Raw genomic sequence first — 16,488 nt, 5'->3', positions numbered from 1 at the left:
AGGGTGAATGGTTCCCTCACGATCTTCTTTCCCGTGACCAGGTAAATGTGGCAGGGTTGCCCTCTGTCTGCCCTGCTCTACTCCTCAGTGGCTGAGCCCTTGGGCCTGGCGATTCTCAGGAAGGAGCGGGTGCACGGGTTGCCTTGCCTGGGGGCGCTGCCACCTCACTGATCTATTAATATGCCAACAACACCATAGGTGGTGCAGGCCTACTGCACTGCCTCGGGCACCAGGGTAAACTTGGAGAAGTCTGAGATCATGCCGGTGGGGAGGGTAGACACTGACCCGCTCCTTGGATACCCCTTCAAGGTGGAGACGGGTCACCTTAAGGTCCTCACAGTCTATATTGGTATTGATGAGTAGGCCACTGGGCTCCTGCTGTGGAAGGAAAAGCTTGTTAAGATGAGGGTCAGACTTGGCAGGTGGAGATGCAATTCCCTGACCTCTAAGGGAACGGTCTTATTGGTCAAAATGCTGTGCCTGTCCCTCTTGTGGTACCTTCTATCTGTGATGCCTCTTCCCTAGAGGATTGAGAGAGAGATTCAACAGCTGGTGGTGGGCTCTGTTTGGAGAGGGGACCCTCCACAGGTCACCTACAACACCCTTATTGGAGAAGTCTCCATGGGTGGGCTGGGGCTGTCTGATATCGGCCTGAAGATGAAGAGCGTCCTTAACACGGATAATCATAGCGTCTGTATGGGACGTCACCTCAAGACCTGCAGGGGTGTGGGGTGGGAGTCTCTCTTGATGAGGCTGACTCTGGGGCTGGTGGAACACCTGCCCCAATTTTACAGGGAAGTCTTGCTGGCATGGGGGGAGTTCATGTCTCCTACATGCCAAAGATGAGAGCCCCGCTGCTTGAGCAGCCTCTGTTCCTCAACCACCCGGCTCAGGTCTCGATGGCGTAGATGTTTCTATGAGGCTGAATTGTCTAAGTTCAGGGATCTTCTTTACGAAATAAAGGATGGCTTTCTACCTGCTCAAGCTATTGTCGACACTGTGCGGGAGGTTGACGATGAGCTGTCTGGCAGTTAGATCCGCCAGGACTTTGAGCAGCTCAAGCTCAGCCTCCTGGACAGCTGGCTGGAGAAGCTGTGACCGGTGCATGGCTCAGGGAGATGACAGTGAAGTGGGGGGACCATGGGGTGAGCCTCCTGGGGTGCACCACCAGCGTGTTCCACAGGCTGATTGTGGCAAAGCAGTTCAGGGCACCGGTCTTGGAGGTGATTTGGGGAAAAATCTTCCCCCACTACGAGCCGGCGTGGCTGTGGGCATGTCTGAGGCTGCCTTTCCTTTCCCAGAGGTTGAAGCAGCTCGACAATTTCATCCAACATAATTGCATCTTATGAAAATGGTGCTGCAGCACCTTCTGTATGTCTGTTGTGTCCCACGGCTTGTGAGAAGAAGAGAAAGACCCCTTTCTATTTTGCCTTCCATTACTCCCACTCGGGGGTCTTTCCACTGACTCTGTGAGGGGCAGGTGTGTCCAGTAGATTATCGAGTGGAAGTTAGGGATGTTGGAGATGCAGCTCCTTGCATTCACAACAAGAGTCAACAGCAGCAGCAGCAGTAGTGTCTGAAGCTTTCCATACTGTAGTGGTTTCGCCTAAACGGAAGGTTTAACAAGCAGAAACAAGCCACCTTTTTTCCCATGCTTCTCAACTGTATAAAGGTCCCTAGCGACAGGCCATCTTTTGTCAATGTATTTCTGGTGTTTCATGGCATCTCGTACCAAATGCACTTTCCTTCTGTACATGGAGCTGATCACTTGAAAATTGGCTGTGCAGAGAGACCAAGATGAGCTTTGTCGACTCCAAAGCAGCTCCTTTGTAAAACGCTGTTTGTTCACATCACTTATGTGGGGCTTATACACAGCGGTCTCTAAAGGTCTTTGCTACCTGATAGTGGGGCATTGCAGTAGTCTAACCTGCTGTATGCAAGAGCATGCATTAATTTCTCTGTGTCTTGAGTGGATAGAAACTGCCTTAGTTTTGCAATTTTTCTTAACTGTAGGAAGCATGTTTTGATACTCTTTTAACATGAGAGTTAAACGAGAGCCTTGTGTCTAATATGGTTACGTGCTGAGTCTTTGAGGCAAATTTTTGAATCCACTGAGTTAAGTGCTGAAGTTATAGTAGTCCTATCAGTATTGTAGCCACCAAACAACAGAACCTGTTTTATCAGAGTTGAGTAACAAAATGTTTTCACACATCCAAGTCTTTACTTCATTAATGCAATTAAATAAAGTGATAATAGAGGAGTTGTCGTTAGGTGTAAACAAAATGTTTATTTGAGTGTCATCAGCATATGAATAAAAGTTAATATTATGTTTTTGGATTATCCTACCTAGCAGCAGCATGTACAGAGAGAACAATATTGGCCCCAGCACTGATCCCTGTGGTACCCTAAATTGACATTGAGGAACCAGTTCAATTATTAGATATTGGAACATTTAAAAAGCATCAGATATTTATTTCTTGATATTGTATTTATACTTTATGTTACTCTTTTATACATGTTATATCAGAATTTATTTTACCTTCATTTACACATTGTAACATTCAACCTCTAAGTAAATAACAAATGCTCAAACATTCCGAACAGTAATTATAAATCCTCTTAGTCAATAACTTCGGAAAATCAAGTTAGAAACACTTAATCTCTGTCTGTAATAGATTCTTGTAAGTCTTGGATTTTAAATAAGTCTACTGTAGCTGAATATATTTCATGTAAAAGCAGAAATATTACACATCCTTAATCTCTTTAATGACCTCTCTGCTACATAAGGCATCTCAGTGAAAAGTATTAAGGAGGTGGTATAAAGAATCTCTACTTAATCTCAATCTCTTCTCTACTTAATTGGATTTCTTAGCAAAACCTTAACCCACTTGATATTTGCAGGAAATGTGATTGTTTTTGTTAAACAATTGAGTACGTACTGTACAGCTTTTAATATGCGATAGTGAATTTTCCCGTATTCTGCGGAGGGAAGAGAACTGAAATTAAGGAAATACATATTTAAAGGGGTGATAGTCTTAAATGTGTTCTGTCATATCTGGGCGTTTGAATAGATTTGTTGTATAATTTATTATGATTTCACTCTATACTTGTGTTTCTCAGGAGAAAGTAGTAACATTGGGGATTTGAGGGTACAGAAAATACATTGTACTGTATGGGTAAATGTAAGGTTATGTTAAAAAAGAAACTTTTCGGCACCTTTTTGAACGTGATTATTAGACACCTGTTGAATCTCAACCAGGGTTTCTTGAGACATCATTCAGCGAGCGAAGCCTCCCTCTGGACTCCGCACTGAGTTGAAAGCTCACTGCTTGTTGTGTACTGTTACCAGAAATCAAGATAAATCATGTCAGACATTTTTCCATCTTTAATGTGACCTTGCAACCAACAAAATTCAAGAGAAAACAGATAATTATTAGGAAAAATCATTGAAATTAAAAAACCTACTGTCACAGACGTCCAAAGGGACTAACCGTGGAGAGCAGGAGAGTGGAAAAAGACCCATATGCGTAGCAGCGGAACGGGGAGTTAGCCCGGGCTCATTCGTGCAAAGAGTTCAGGAGTGCCGTATAGAAACCAATGCCCTCAGGTAGCGAACGTGGGACGACCTGGTGCTAGATGGGTCTCAGGACATCTGAACATCAATGTTGAGCCAGGGCAGAGTGCAAGACCCGGAAATATATAGCCCCAGAGAGAGAGAAATACCGGAAGGACAACAAATAACCGGAAATGAGAGACAGGACAGAGAAGGAGCACCCTCTGGCTGCAGAGGGCGTGACACCTACAACACTCTGGTTGCATAAGTGTGCACACCCTTTTATAATGGGGGCTGTAGCTGTGTTCAGAGTTAACCAATCACATTCAAAATCATGTCCAAAGTTAAGTAGCATACACCTGCCATTAATGAAAGTGATTATGATTAACCCCAAATAAAAATCAGCTGTTCTTGTAGGACTTCCTTGTAACTTTCGTGGTTGAAGTCTACTGGGATATCCATGGTCCTCAAGGAGGTGATTAAAAATATAAGGGATCTTATTGTTGAAAGGTACTGATCAGGAGAGGGGTATAAAAGAATATCAAAGGCATTGGATGTACCATGGAGCCCTGTGAAGATTATCATCAAATGTGGCACCACAGGGACATTGACAAGATCAGGACAACCCTCCAAAGTTAATGACGGGACAAGGAGAAAACGTATTAGGGAAGCTACCAAGAGGCCTACAGAAAGCTACAGAGGCCTACAGAGCTGCAGGAATTTTTGGTGGGTATTGGTCACTCCTTGCATGTGACAACAATCTCCCATATTCTGCACGTCTGGGCTATGGGGTAGGAGGCAAGACAGAAGCCATTTTTCACAAAAAAATAAATCTAAATTTTGCAATAAAATGCATTCAGTCACCCTAAAAAATGTCTTATGGTCTTATAAGACAAAGGGTGAGCCTTTTGGCCTTAAGTTTAAAAGATATGTTTGGTGCAACACAGCCCATCATCACACACCACTTGGTGGTGGAAGCATCATGCTTTGGGGATGCTTTTCTTCAGCTGGGACAGGGGCTCTAGTCAAAATACATAGGATAATGACTAGCTCCAAATATCAAGATATTTTGGCACAAAACCTGCTGGCCTCTGTCAGAAACCTGTCATCTAGACACTGTTCCCAGAGCTGGATAAGTGACTCCAGATTCTACAGCTCTCTAGCAATAGAGAAAGTCAGGTTACAGAAGTGGAGAAATGGCTACAATGTGGAAAAATATTACCTTGACGAGTAAATTTCCTGAAGTTCAATACTTTATACAAGTTACCCCTTCCCACCTGGCAAAATTTAAGGGCTTCAGTACAAAATCTGGCTGAAACAAGTGATCGCTATTATTACACGTTTTTGCAGACCTCACGGTGCTCTACACTGCTCTTTTCTAAACTGAGCTGCTCATTTGGAAACCAAAAGGCAGAGAGGCATTCTTATACTGGGAGCCGAACCCGGGCCACCTGGGTGAAAACCAGGAATCCTAACTGCTAGACCAACGTAGTCATTCTGTGCATAATGCAGGCAAATTGTAGTTCCTGTCTCTATGCCGTTCTTCCTAGAGAGCTAGCTGACAACCAGAGCGCTGCAGAGTCTAAACAGAAGGCCACACCTGCATTCAACATATTCACACCAGGACTTGAACACAGATACACCTGATGAAAATCTTCCCACATTATACACTTGCAGCCCTGGGTCTCAGTTCATTTTTGGTAGCCTTAGCCAATCAAAGCCTGTATGGCTCCCAATTATTTACAAAGAATTGTCCAATCACAGTCTCCGCTCTCATTCTTGGTAGTTTTCACCGAATCACAGCCTGCTGTCAATCAAGTGGGGAGTTTATCCATTTGTGTGCTGGTTAATCAATCCGGTTTTTCAAACTTGAAGTACCAGAAACTGTGGGCTCCTTGTGTTCCTTTGTCCTTTTTAAAATGTTTCTGGTTTATAAAATAACTGTTTTTGACATCAGCTTCTCCGGTGCTGTTAGAAATAAATATAAATAGGTATGTGGAATTTTAACAAATCTGGTGTTTGAATCAATTAAGGGGTGGCTCCATCTGCTTTGTAGTTATAAAAAAAATAAATAAAAAATGTTAGTGAAGCTTGATATGAGGGTATTCTGTGTTTTTACGAGTTGGGTACTTAATAGACTTGTGGGTTTGGATTTTGAATCATTATTGTCATGCTCAGGGTGGGACCAGCTTCTTTCTTCATAGAAATGTTTACACACTATAAACAAGTAAACCATGTACACTCAGGAAAAAATCTCAATTTCAATTTCTCATCTAGTCTATTTTGATCTTACAGAAGATTGATATTATTGATATATTATCTTATCTGTATTATTGATAGAGCTCATGTATTTGTTGTAGAGTATTTATATTCTTGAGAGAACAACTGTACAACTGTTCTTTTTCTCCACTTCCCATCTCCTCTTCTCCACCTCCTGCTTCATCTGTTCCATCTCCTTCTATACAGTGTGTCCAATAAGAGTCTGTCCAGATGAGACTATACAGTGTATCTAGTAAGAGTCTGTCCAGATGAGTTTATACAGTGTGTCCAATAAAAGCCTGTACAGGTGACGCCACACAAGGACAGAGGTTCTGTTCACTTCTCACCTGTCTCTGAGTCTCAGGAACTCTGAAGTTCCTCAAAGGAGGGGGCTCCTCCAGGGGTTGATGGGGGCGGCATGGCACAGTCACCAGGGGTTTCTCTGAGCTCAGATGATTGAGGAGGGAGGGCCCAGGGGCGCCGAGGTCCAGGAGAGGGAGGGATGAACATCTTCTTTTCTTTAACAGCCTCACCCATCTGGATCGTGCGTCTCCTTGGCTGTGGAGACTGAAGACACACAGAAGACCTTTCTGTTCCTGCTGAGTCCCACAACAAGTCAGACTGTCCTAAGACTACTACAAAGAGAAAAAATTAACCTGCTATTCACAGACCTCAGCTACAGGGACTCCCAGGTTGTTCTGCAGGATGAGGTCGAGCTCTGCTGCAGACTAGCAGAAGCACTTGTCCACCTCAGAGAAGTGACACCTGACCTTCGTGTTTTCGAAGTAAGACTTCAGTGTCTCCTTCGCCTCCTCCTAGTCATCCTGCTTCATGATTCCTGTGCCCTGGAAGGGAAAATCCTAAGAAAATGGGGAGAGAGAATCAGGCAAGATGTCCTGACCATGTCTGCTGCCGTCAAACCAAACCTCCATTATCAGAGCTCTCGTTGTGTTGCCTGTTGTCTTCACTGTTTTAATTTTGGGATTTGGTAAAATTTCTTACCATATCCTCTGTTAAACTTCACTTACTCAGTACCAACTCTTGTACCAAAGAGAGAGAACAAAGACAGTGAATCATCATCATCATACCTCCACAGCGCCAGACAGGAGATGCAACCTAGGGGTGGAACTGTGGTATCTCTAAAGCCAAAAGAGAGGGGGAGGGGGGTCACCCCACTGTTAATAGAGCCAATAGAGAGAGGGGGAGTAACCCCACTGTTGCCATCGATGACCAAGAGTCTCACCACCCACTCTATGATGCCCCCTAGTGGTGATCTGTAAGCGGTGTGTTTTTCAGCCACCCACTTGAAATAACAGCAGGCTGGTGTCCCAGCCCAGCTCCTGTCTCTCTCCCCTTGGATCTGGGAGATTTCCAGGTTGAGTGGGGTGACGCAGGTATCTTGGAAAGCTGAGGGGGTCAGGAGAGTCGCCCCAGCCCCTGTACCGCCCCGATACCACAGTGTAAGCTGGACAAGGGGAGGGGTTTCAGTGACTCACTAATCCCACATATGCTGCCTCCAATCCAAACTTGGCCAGGACCTCATCGTACAACTCCAGGCAGTCAAGCTGGATGGAAGACATCGCATTCTGAGCCCTGGGCCACACCCGGCTCTCCTCAACCTAGAGCAGCCCCTCCAGTTCGACCCACAGGTCCTCCCTGAGCCACCACAGGGCAGCCGGGGCCTTACCTACACTCTTACCTACAGTTACACTATAACTAACACACAAATACGGCCAATATTACAACAGTAACACTGCAATTAAGCCTTACAGTATCATTATTACTAACAATAACACAAACTTAGCAGTACACTAATAATACCAATAATAACAATAATACTATCAAAAGAAATAACATGACAATGAGTCTTAATATTCTGACACTAACACTATGATTATCACTAATATTAACATGAATACTAGAATTAAAACCAAAATTAAAAGTAGCTCTATCATCACTAATTCTCACATGAATACTAGTATTCAGTAGTGCTATCATCATTAATACACACATACAGATGCAGCGGTACAAAGTGCGCGGTACACACACGTACCGGAGGTAATTGGCTACGACGTCGTACATTGTGACGCTCGATGACGCGCGGTACCGCGGTATGTGATTGGTTGACCGACAGGGGAACTCGTGGTCCATTGGTCTGTCGTAGAAAGATTTACAGTAAACGTCTTTACTGTGCCCGTTGTAGTATTGAATATTCATATGGAATTTTACCACTGAAGGAAATCTTAGTAGCTGAGCATAAAAATAATAGGAGCATACTGTAACGCGTGTGAAGGCCATAAACAATATTCATTTTGGAACATAAACATACAGTATATGGCTGGTCTTGGTACTTTAAAGAAAAAATACACACCAGTATTCCATTTCTCCCTAAACATTTTAAGCATCGAAGTCTTTAACTAAAGAGATACTGGAGTCAACAAGCATACTTTTAGAATTTGATTAAAAGGGAATATAATATGGAATCGCGTATCTAAAGAAATTAATAACGATATAATTATATTCATGTACCGCAACACAAGAATAGTACATGCTGTACATTGTCTGTCAATAATGTTTCTGTAGTGCTTTTTCAGCACTCTGCATGTGACTTTGCCGTTGGCGCTGTGGGTTAGGTTGCTGATTCCCATGTCACATGGTCTGTGATTGAATCCCACTATAACTCTGACTTATTGCTTTAACAAACATTTCTTTGAAAAAATTAAACGTTTCCCTTGGTCAGAGATGAAATAAAACCTCACTCGCACCAAACAAATTTATATTTCTAAATATCACAACATGATTGAATTTAAGTATTTTTAATAACAATGAATAGTCACCTATGCGTTACAAAATAAACATATATATTGATTTGAATTGCGTTTTGATTTAAATCGTAAACACGTGTTTAAATATATGTGTTTAAAGGCGATATATAAAAGCGTTGATTCTTATGGAATGTGTTCCGCCGGGGATTCAAAAAAATTATTTTTTTTAATCGCGTATCTAAGGAAAATTGCAGTATCACTTTGTTCATGCACAAACAGTGGCATGTTACATTATTAATTTGGGTGTCTCCTTTTGCCAGAAAGCTCTAAATTGCGGTTTTTGACTTTTTCTAAATTGCAACCCATAAATAAAGCTGATACAGTTTAGACTTACTGTATTTTAAACTGTATTACAGCAGCACATTGGACAATGCAACGTAAATTGCAAAAATGCACTTGGAATCTGTCCAAGCCCTACTTTTTCAGGCATCTTCTTTTACTGCAACGGACATAAAAACTCTCTTGCTTTTAACAGAGCGTTTCATAATTTCTAACTACGAAAATTATTTAAACTGCGACACTTATCATTCATATCATTCAAATAAACTTTATTTTATATAGCGTTTTAAGCGAATAGGTAATTAGATTGCTCATAAACCTAATCGCTTTTTCTACATAAACATAGTGATTGCTCTCTGAAAATGATTTTTCTTTATATTTAGGCTCAGATTTCAACTATTGATCGAATTATTATAAACTTTCTTGGAAAAATGTCTTTTATGTAAACCATGTTTGCTATTAATTCATTTAGGGCTAGAATACGTTCATTGTCTTCCAATCGAGTCGAGTTGACATTGGAAGCTTGCCACGCCCGGACTGTTACACCAACGCATTAGCATGTTAAAGCGATTTCATTGAGGAGCCTAGCTTTCTTAACTAGTAAGTACTGTACTTCCTACTTTGAAAATACCTCTGAACCGGTTTAATTTGTCACAGCCAGCACTCCCGCAGAGAGGGGGGTTGTACTCGTTAATGTCTTAGCACAAAGCAGAAACGTCTTGTATTTTCCAATCTAATTACCTATTCGCTTAAAATGCTATATAAAAGTTGAATGATAAGTGTCGCAGTTTAAATAATTTTCATAGTTAGAAATTATGAAACGCTCTGTTAAAAGCAAGAGAGTTTTTATGTCCGTAATTATTGAAAATTCCCGGTAATGTTGACTCTGGTACTGGTAGTAATTGTTTACTACTGCAAATATCAAAATAGTTCAGGTTTTGTGGAAAAATTAAATTTTTGGAGTGATAATGTTTACTATAGGAGGAAGTGCGTCCCTGGGTGGGATCAAAAAACCCACTTTGGGGTTAATAGCCGAACATGCTAACCAATTGCACCACAGAAATGCTTACACCTTTTTCATTTACATACTTTTGGTGAACAAAACAATTCGCTCGCATTTCATCTTTCGCAAGCTATATGATTAAAAAAAACAAGTTGTTCTGCAAAGGAAATGAATAAACGCATTAAACCAAATCAAGACCTTTTTGAGTGTCCCAAATTACATGTTCTGTAAAACAAGACGGGAAAAAAGGTACCGCTGGAATTCGGATCCAGGATTTCCTCTTTATGAAACAGGTGTTTTAACCAGCTTTACCACAGCACCAGCAGAACACTATTCTTATACAGGTGGGTACCCACCCTCAATGGAATAAACCTATTGGAATAACATGGAATAAACCTATTACCTATTCTTATACAGCCGCTTGGACACACCGCTCTGAGGCATCTGAGGTCGATGTGCGCTGAGCCTGGTGGCCGAGCAAAATCATGCCCAAGGGGGTTAGCCCTCGTCACGAGGTGGCTGAGTGGTTAAGGCGATGGACTGCTAATCCATTGTGCTTTGCACACGTGGGTTTGAATCCCATCCTCGTTGGTTTATGTTTTCGACTTGTTATCCATTTCTAAGTCGGACTTGCTTTCTTTAGCTACTGTAGTAGAGCAGTAATATTTCTAGCGTTGGCTGAACATGGCTTACAGCAGTAGCTGACAGATATAGTCTCTTAATATTTAGGTTAAATTGATGCTTTGTACTGCTTTCACCTGCTATTAATAGTAGTCCTGATGAACGATTTAGGGACATGGCGCATCTTGAAAATGTTCTTGTTAATTTCAGTTTGGAAAAGATGCACTCACCAGAAGCAGAAACTGGTCGTATCTGCTAAATGTGCAATGCAATAGCAATGTCTTGCTATGAGTCCTTACCTGTTACAGGAGGCGTTGTAGGACTTTTTTAGTTCAGAAAAAGCTATCAATTCATCTTACATTTCTACTCCATCAATATAAGCAATGCTATCTTTACTAAGCTCTAAATATAGCTCTAAATAAATGCCAGTTTTAAAATACATTTTAAAATAAATGCTATTCCATATGTTGTAACTTTGTGGTATTTAGAAATTTTATCTGAGGATGCAAGGGAAAGTATTATACAACTGTGAAAGAGGCTTGTATTTTAATACAATTTTCGATCAAAAGAAAACCAAAGTCCCTATGATATTACCGTCAATATCCCTTGATATCAACGTTCAGTTGAAAGATTTGAAGAAACTCTCAAACAAGCAACTGCAGTAGCAGAGAGTTTTGATTTGAACCGATGCTTGCAGCTCAATACTCCATTCATCCTTGAAAGAAGCAAAGACAGGGATGTTTTGAGTGTCTCCATGATCCTCTTCTCAATCCAAAAGAAAGGTTTTATATGATCCTGATCCCAATAGAAAAAGGGTCAATTTCAGCCTGCACTGATGTCCCTTCAAACGTTTTATAAGAACTCTGGTCCATTTCTTCTTCTGAACGAGACTATGGGAGTGAGTATTTTGACGTCGAACTCGGATTTAAATAGAGGAACACTACACTACATTGGGCTACATGTGTGACAAAGCGTTTACTTTCCGACCTCTTGATAGCTCAATTGCTAGATCTTAAGACTATAGACAAAAACAGTGGGCATTTCTTATGTCCCTGGTTTGAATCCAGCTCGAAGGATGGTGTTTTCTTGTTCCTTAATCAAAAAGTGAAAATTGCAAATTTGTCTTTTACTTTGATGTTCACCCAAAAGCTCAGTATACAAAGAAGTAAAGGCTCCTGTTCTGGATAATCCTCACGTCTGATTGTTTTGCTTAGACCTTTAAAATGTACACTGTGGACTGTTTGCTCTTCCTAACACAATTAAAAAGCCGCTGACAAACTTAACGATCGGGAGTTTAGTTCAGTGATAGCGCGCACTTAAGATGCTCCGTTATCTATCGCCGGCATCTCTGTATTCTTTTTAAACGCGATATTGTTTATTTTTCGTGTGTGAATTTCAGGCTGACTCATAAACCCTTTGTCTGTTTTAAAGATACATTATTTTAAACCAGACATAATGAAAGACGTAGTAACTAGACACACGTACAACACACATGAATAGTAGCAGCTCTGAACTCAATGTGGTGCTGGATGGGAATGCAATACAAACGCCAATGGCACAATGGATAACGTGTCTGATTACGGATCAGAAGACTGTAGATTTCTACTCCTTCCTGGTTCGTGAAAAAGCTTTTAAACCACACTACTCAACACTGACATCGTAGTATGTGAGGTCCTACACAACCTTACTATCGACTGGATGACTGGTCTTCTGTTCTATCTCCGATTCTTTCCGCACATTCCTGCTATTTCACCACCGTTATTGTAGGATAACAGCCACAGACACGAGAAGATATACTATTCCGAACAAATGTCTTAAAAAATCACGTTGAAAAGGGTGACAATAAGTTTTTGTTTCTTTAAGGTAACCTTATTTTTGCCTGTAAAGTTCACATTATTTTCTGTAGCCGCAAATCCCCAATATTTCTGCTGTCTCTGGAGAAACACAAGCGTGGAGTCAAATCATATTAAATAACACAACACATCTATTAATGTAACACCCAGATGTGACAGAACACATGTAAGACTTACACACAGCTTTTAATATGTATCTATAGTGAATTTGCAGGTATCCTGGGGAGGGAAGAGAACTGATTTTAAGGAAATACATATTTAAAGGGGATGTAAGTCTTAAATGTGTTTTGTCACATCTGGGTGTTAACTGAATAATTTTTTAGCATTATTTATTGTGTTTTGACTCTATACTTGTGTTTCTCAGGAGACAGCAGAAATATTGATGTTAACATTTATATTCACATTCCCGGTGATATTGACATAGGTACTCAACTATTTACTTGTAGTTTGACTCGTGTAAAAAGTTGAAAATCTCTCCAAACATCAAGATGGCTAAGGACGTGCAAAGAAACTCAATCACATTTAGAGAAGGTAATGTTTAGATCGGATTAATTCGAAGTGTGTCTCTGGGTGCGTTTGATCTACCAACATTGTGTTTAACTGAAGGACACCCTGACTGAGTGTGCCATAGAAACTAACACATGTCGTATTCTTCTACATTCACAGATTTTTGGCTAAAGTAAAAACAAATCGTTGTCATTTTCTTGCCAGCTGGCAGTAATTATTTTGCATTGATAAGAAAGATGAGCACTTTATCTTTCGCAATGTGTGGATTTCTTGAAAAACAAGTTGTGCCAAAAACTAAATGAACACTTCCTTTAAACATAATGCAGAAGCATGTTGTCTATAACAATAAGCGGTGCGAGAAGACAGGAAGAAAGGCACCGCTGGGTTTTGAACCTACGATCTTCTGTTTACTAGACAGGCGCTTTAACTAACTAAGCCACAATGCCGGCAAAGTACTTCCCTTTTACAGCCAGGTGGACACACCACTCTGTCACATCTTTGTTCGGTGTGCGGTGAGCCTGCTCGCTGAGCAAGTTGAGAAAGGATGTGAAATGGCTTTTATCCGGCAGTTTCATTACTAAGGAGCTCAATATTTTTTTTGATGATCTACAGGGTGTCCAGTGCAACACAGGCGATGGACTGCTGGGATTTGGAGCCAGGATTTCCCGTTATCTAGACAAGTGCTTTAACCAACTAAGCCACGGCGCCGGCAGAATTCTCCTCTTTTACTGCCGATTGGACACACCGCTCTGAGACACCTGCGTTCAGTAAGCGTTGAATCGGCTGGCTGAGCACGTTGCCTCCTTTACATTCAATAGGAGCCCCGACACTAAGAGAAACGTACGGAAATGGCTTTTATCGGGCACTTTTCATGTCCAGTGCGCTTGACATCTCCCACAGACGACAGAGTTCATTTACGACACTTTTCCTTTCTTTCTTTCTTCTTTCTGTACTATTTGATGGAAAAAAATGAGAAACCATGTAAGGTTAAATGTCTTTTTTCATGGAGAAAACGTGCACCAGGAAATGTTGTGTTTAGAAGAAGTGAGTTAACGTGAAAAGTGACCTAATTTACCGGAGCAAATGCTCACCTAGCAAGGTCTGCTTTACTACAAGAGAGAAGTAGAGTGAAAGACGTGATCATTTCACGCCGTTGTGGAACAAAACGCTTTTTTCTTTGAATTCTAAATCAATTAGAAATTCAGAGCGACACATAAATGCTTTGTCTGTTTAAAAGTGATGATTTTTTAAAACTGATAAAAATGTAGAAAGCACGTTTCTCTCAAATTGTAGATGTGGTGGTGTACTAGTAGCGGCGCTGAACTCACCAAAGCGCAATTCAGTTATGTGACGGGCTAGTGGTTTAATGGATAACGCGTCTGATTTCGGTCTATAAGATTGTCGATTCGACTTCTACCGGGGTTGTGTGATTTAAATCAGGCTCCTCAGAAATAGATGTCCGTTATGTAAATAAACCGCACCTGAAAGCAAACGTTGGGTCTGGTTTCCTTTCTTTCCTGCATGAAATAGCAAATCGTTACAAAAAACACCAGCTAATGTCCTATAGCATTAATCATTTAAGCAAACATGAATATACTGTAGGTCTTGGTACATGGGAGTGGATTTCAACTACAATTAAAAAAGGACAAATTATAATTACAGGCTTCAGACACTTTTTCATACAAAAGTGACCAAACACTCCCTAACTTTCAGGTTTGCTTGAAACTGTAACAAAAAAGCGGTCTGAAACTTCCATTCTCTGATGTCACTGTCTCTAAAGTCGTGATGTTTCGCGGATGTGCAGTGTGCCTTTTCTCTTGTCGTGTTCAAGATGAAACACTGCATAAACTCCTGACTGGGTGTTCCATACTGCTCTGTTATTTCATTCAGATTACCTAGGTGGTGTACAGATAAAACGCAACTGCGTGGTGTAAAATCCAGGTTCGGCACCAGGAGCATCTACAAACACATCAGCTGACCTCGACGTGATTTGAACACGCAACCTTCTGATCTGGAGTCAGACGCGCTACCGTTGCGCCACGAGGTCACTCACCATAAGGGCTTTTAATTCACCCAAAGAGAACAATCAGCGTCCCTGAAAAAAATTTTCAAAAAAGATTTCATTCTCTCCTGTGAGGAGCGCCGCTATTCCAACGAGGGTCTCTTCTTCCCAGACCACAGATTATTCTTCCTGCCCGGCTCTTTCACAGAGAGCAGACACACCGTCCCCACTAATGTCTTCACTACATCTACAGATCTGACCCCCTACAGCCCCGATATTCCTGGACAGGATATTTACCACCAGCCTCGTGAACTTCTCATCTTGTCCTCTCCCAGGAGGAGAACAATTAACACAGCATCCTCTCTCCATTTAGCAAATAACACAAAACACTGTTTACCTTTGAAGACAGAAAACCAGGCTGCTCCAGGTGAGGCTTAAACTCACAAACTCGGCATGACTCCACTGATTATGTCATTTGACATGGCCTGACCCAGGAAAGAGATTGGAAGTCGAGAAGTTATGGTGTTGTTTTAATACTTGCCTACTCTTTTAATTTTAAATAAAAAATATTTTATTTTGGAGTACTTTCAATTGATAATCCTAGTCCCGATGAACGATTCTGGGCCATGATGCATCTTGAATAATGTTCTTATAGGCTTCAGTTTGGAAAAGTGCGCTCTTCAGAAGCTACCGAAACTGCTAATGGTTACATAACACTTAATGCAAAAGCAATGTTCGGGTTTGAAAAAGAATATTACTTGCTATGAATACAAACACTGTTACAGGAGGCGTTAGGGCTATTTTATCTTAGATCATCAATTCATCTTACATTTCTTCTCCATCTATATCAACAGCGTAATCGCTACCGAGCGCTAAAGGCAGGTCCTGGCAATACAATCTTCTTTAGAAAACATTTTTAAAGCTATTTCCACTACCATCCCTAAAGTAAAAGATACCGATTGCACGCAACTCATAAAATATCTTTTCCAGGGACGTTGTAGCTAGATGCAAATTACAATCGAAAGTGTATCAGCTTTAAAATTTTCTTTTGGATCCACAGGACGATCAGTACGAGACTCAAAATATACCTGTGATTGATTGTATAGCATAGATTGAACAGCATTTATGTTAAAATTAAGGTAAATATATCAAAATATCAACATCCAACTTCACAGTGCTAACGCAACAATGCTTGTCAAATTCTCAAACAAATCCACGTTGTATTTCTTAAGTATTTTAGCAGAGGATACAACAGGAGTATAAATGATATCTCCCGCCAGCCCTTCAAAGATACTTTTCCATGGGTGAATATGGATTTCTGGGGAGTTGCGGTGTTGATCACTATTGGACTTCCCTGGTCTCAAGTGTTGTTGTTGGACACGGGCAAAAGACTCGCATTTTCGGCAAATATAAAGAGGGTTAAAGTTTCGGCTTTTGTGGAGACAGTGTTAACATTGACAATAATAATAATAAGAAGAAGAAGAAGAAGAAGAAGAAGAAGAAGATGAAGATCGTCCCTGGGTGGTTTTGAACCACCAACCTTTTAGTTAATAGCCAAACACGCTTGCCGGTTGCACCACAGAGAC

General features: G+C 41.1%; 2 non-coding genes across 2 annotated transcripts; both read right to left on the bottom strand.

The window, feature by feature from the left end:
- Positions 1-14,875: 14,875 nt before the first annotated feature.
- On the bottom strand, positions 14,876-14,947 carry trnaw-cca (transfer RNA tryptophan (anticodon CCA)). The gene has a single exon. It is a non-coding gene; the product is annotated as a tRNA-Trp (tRNA).
- Positions 14,948-16,414: 1,467 nt separating this feature from the next.
- On the bottom strand, positions 16,415-16,488 carry trnan-auu (transfer RNA asparagine (anticodon AUU)). Its single transcript has one exon. It is a non-coding gene; the product is annotated as a tRNA-Asn (tRNA).

Source organism: Lepisosteus oculatus, chromosome 14 (assembly GCF_040954835.1).
Source record: "Lepisosteus oculatus isolate fLepOcu1 chromosome 14, fLepOcu1.hap2, whole genome shotgun sequence".
Classification (NCBI taxonomy): domain Eukaryota; kingdom Metazoa; phylum Chordata; class Actinopteri; order Semionotiformes; family Lepisosteidae; genus Lepisosteus; species Lepisosteus oculatus.
Note: the sequence above shows the minus strand (reverse complement) of the source record. Positions and strands in the feature narration are given on the sequence as shown.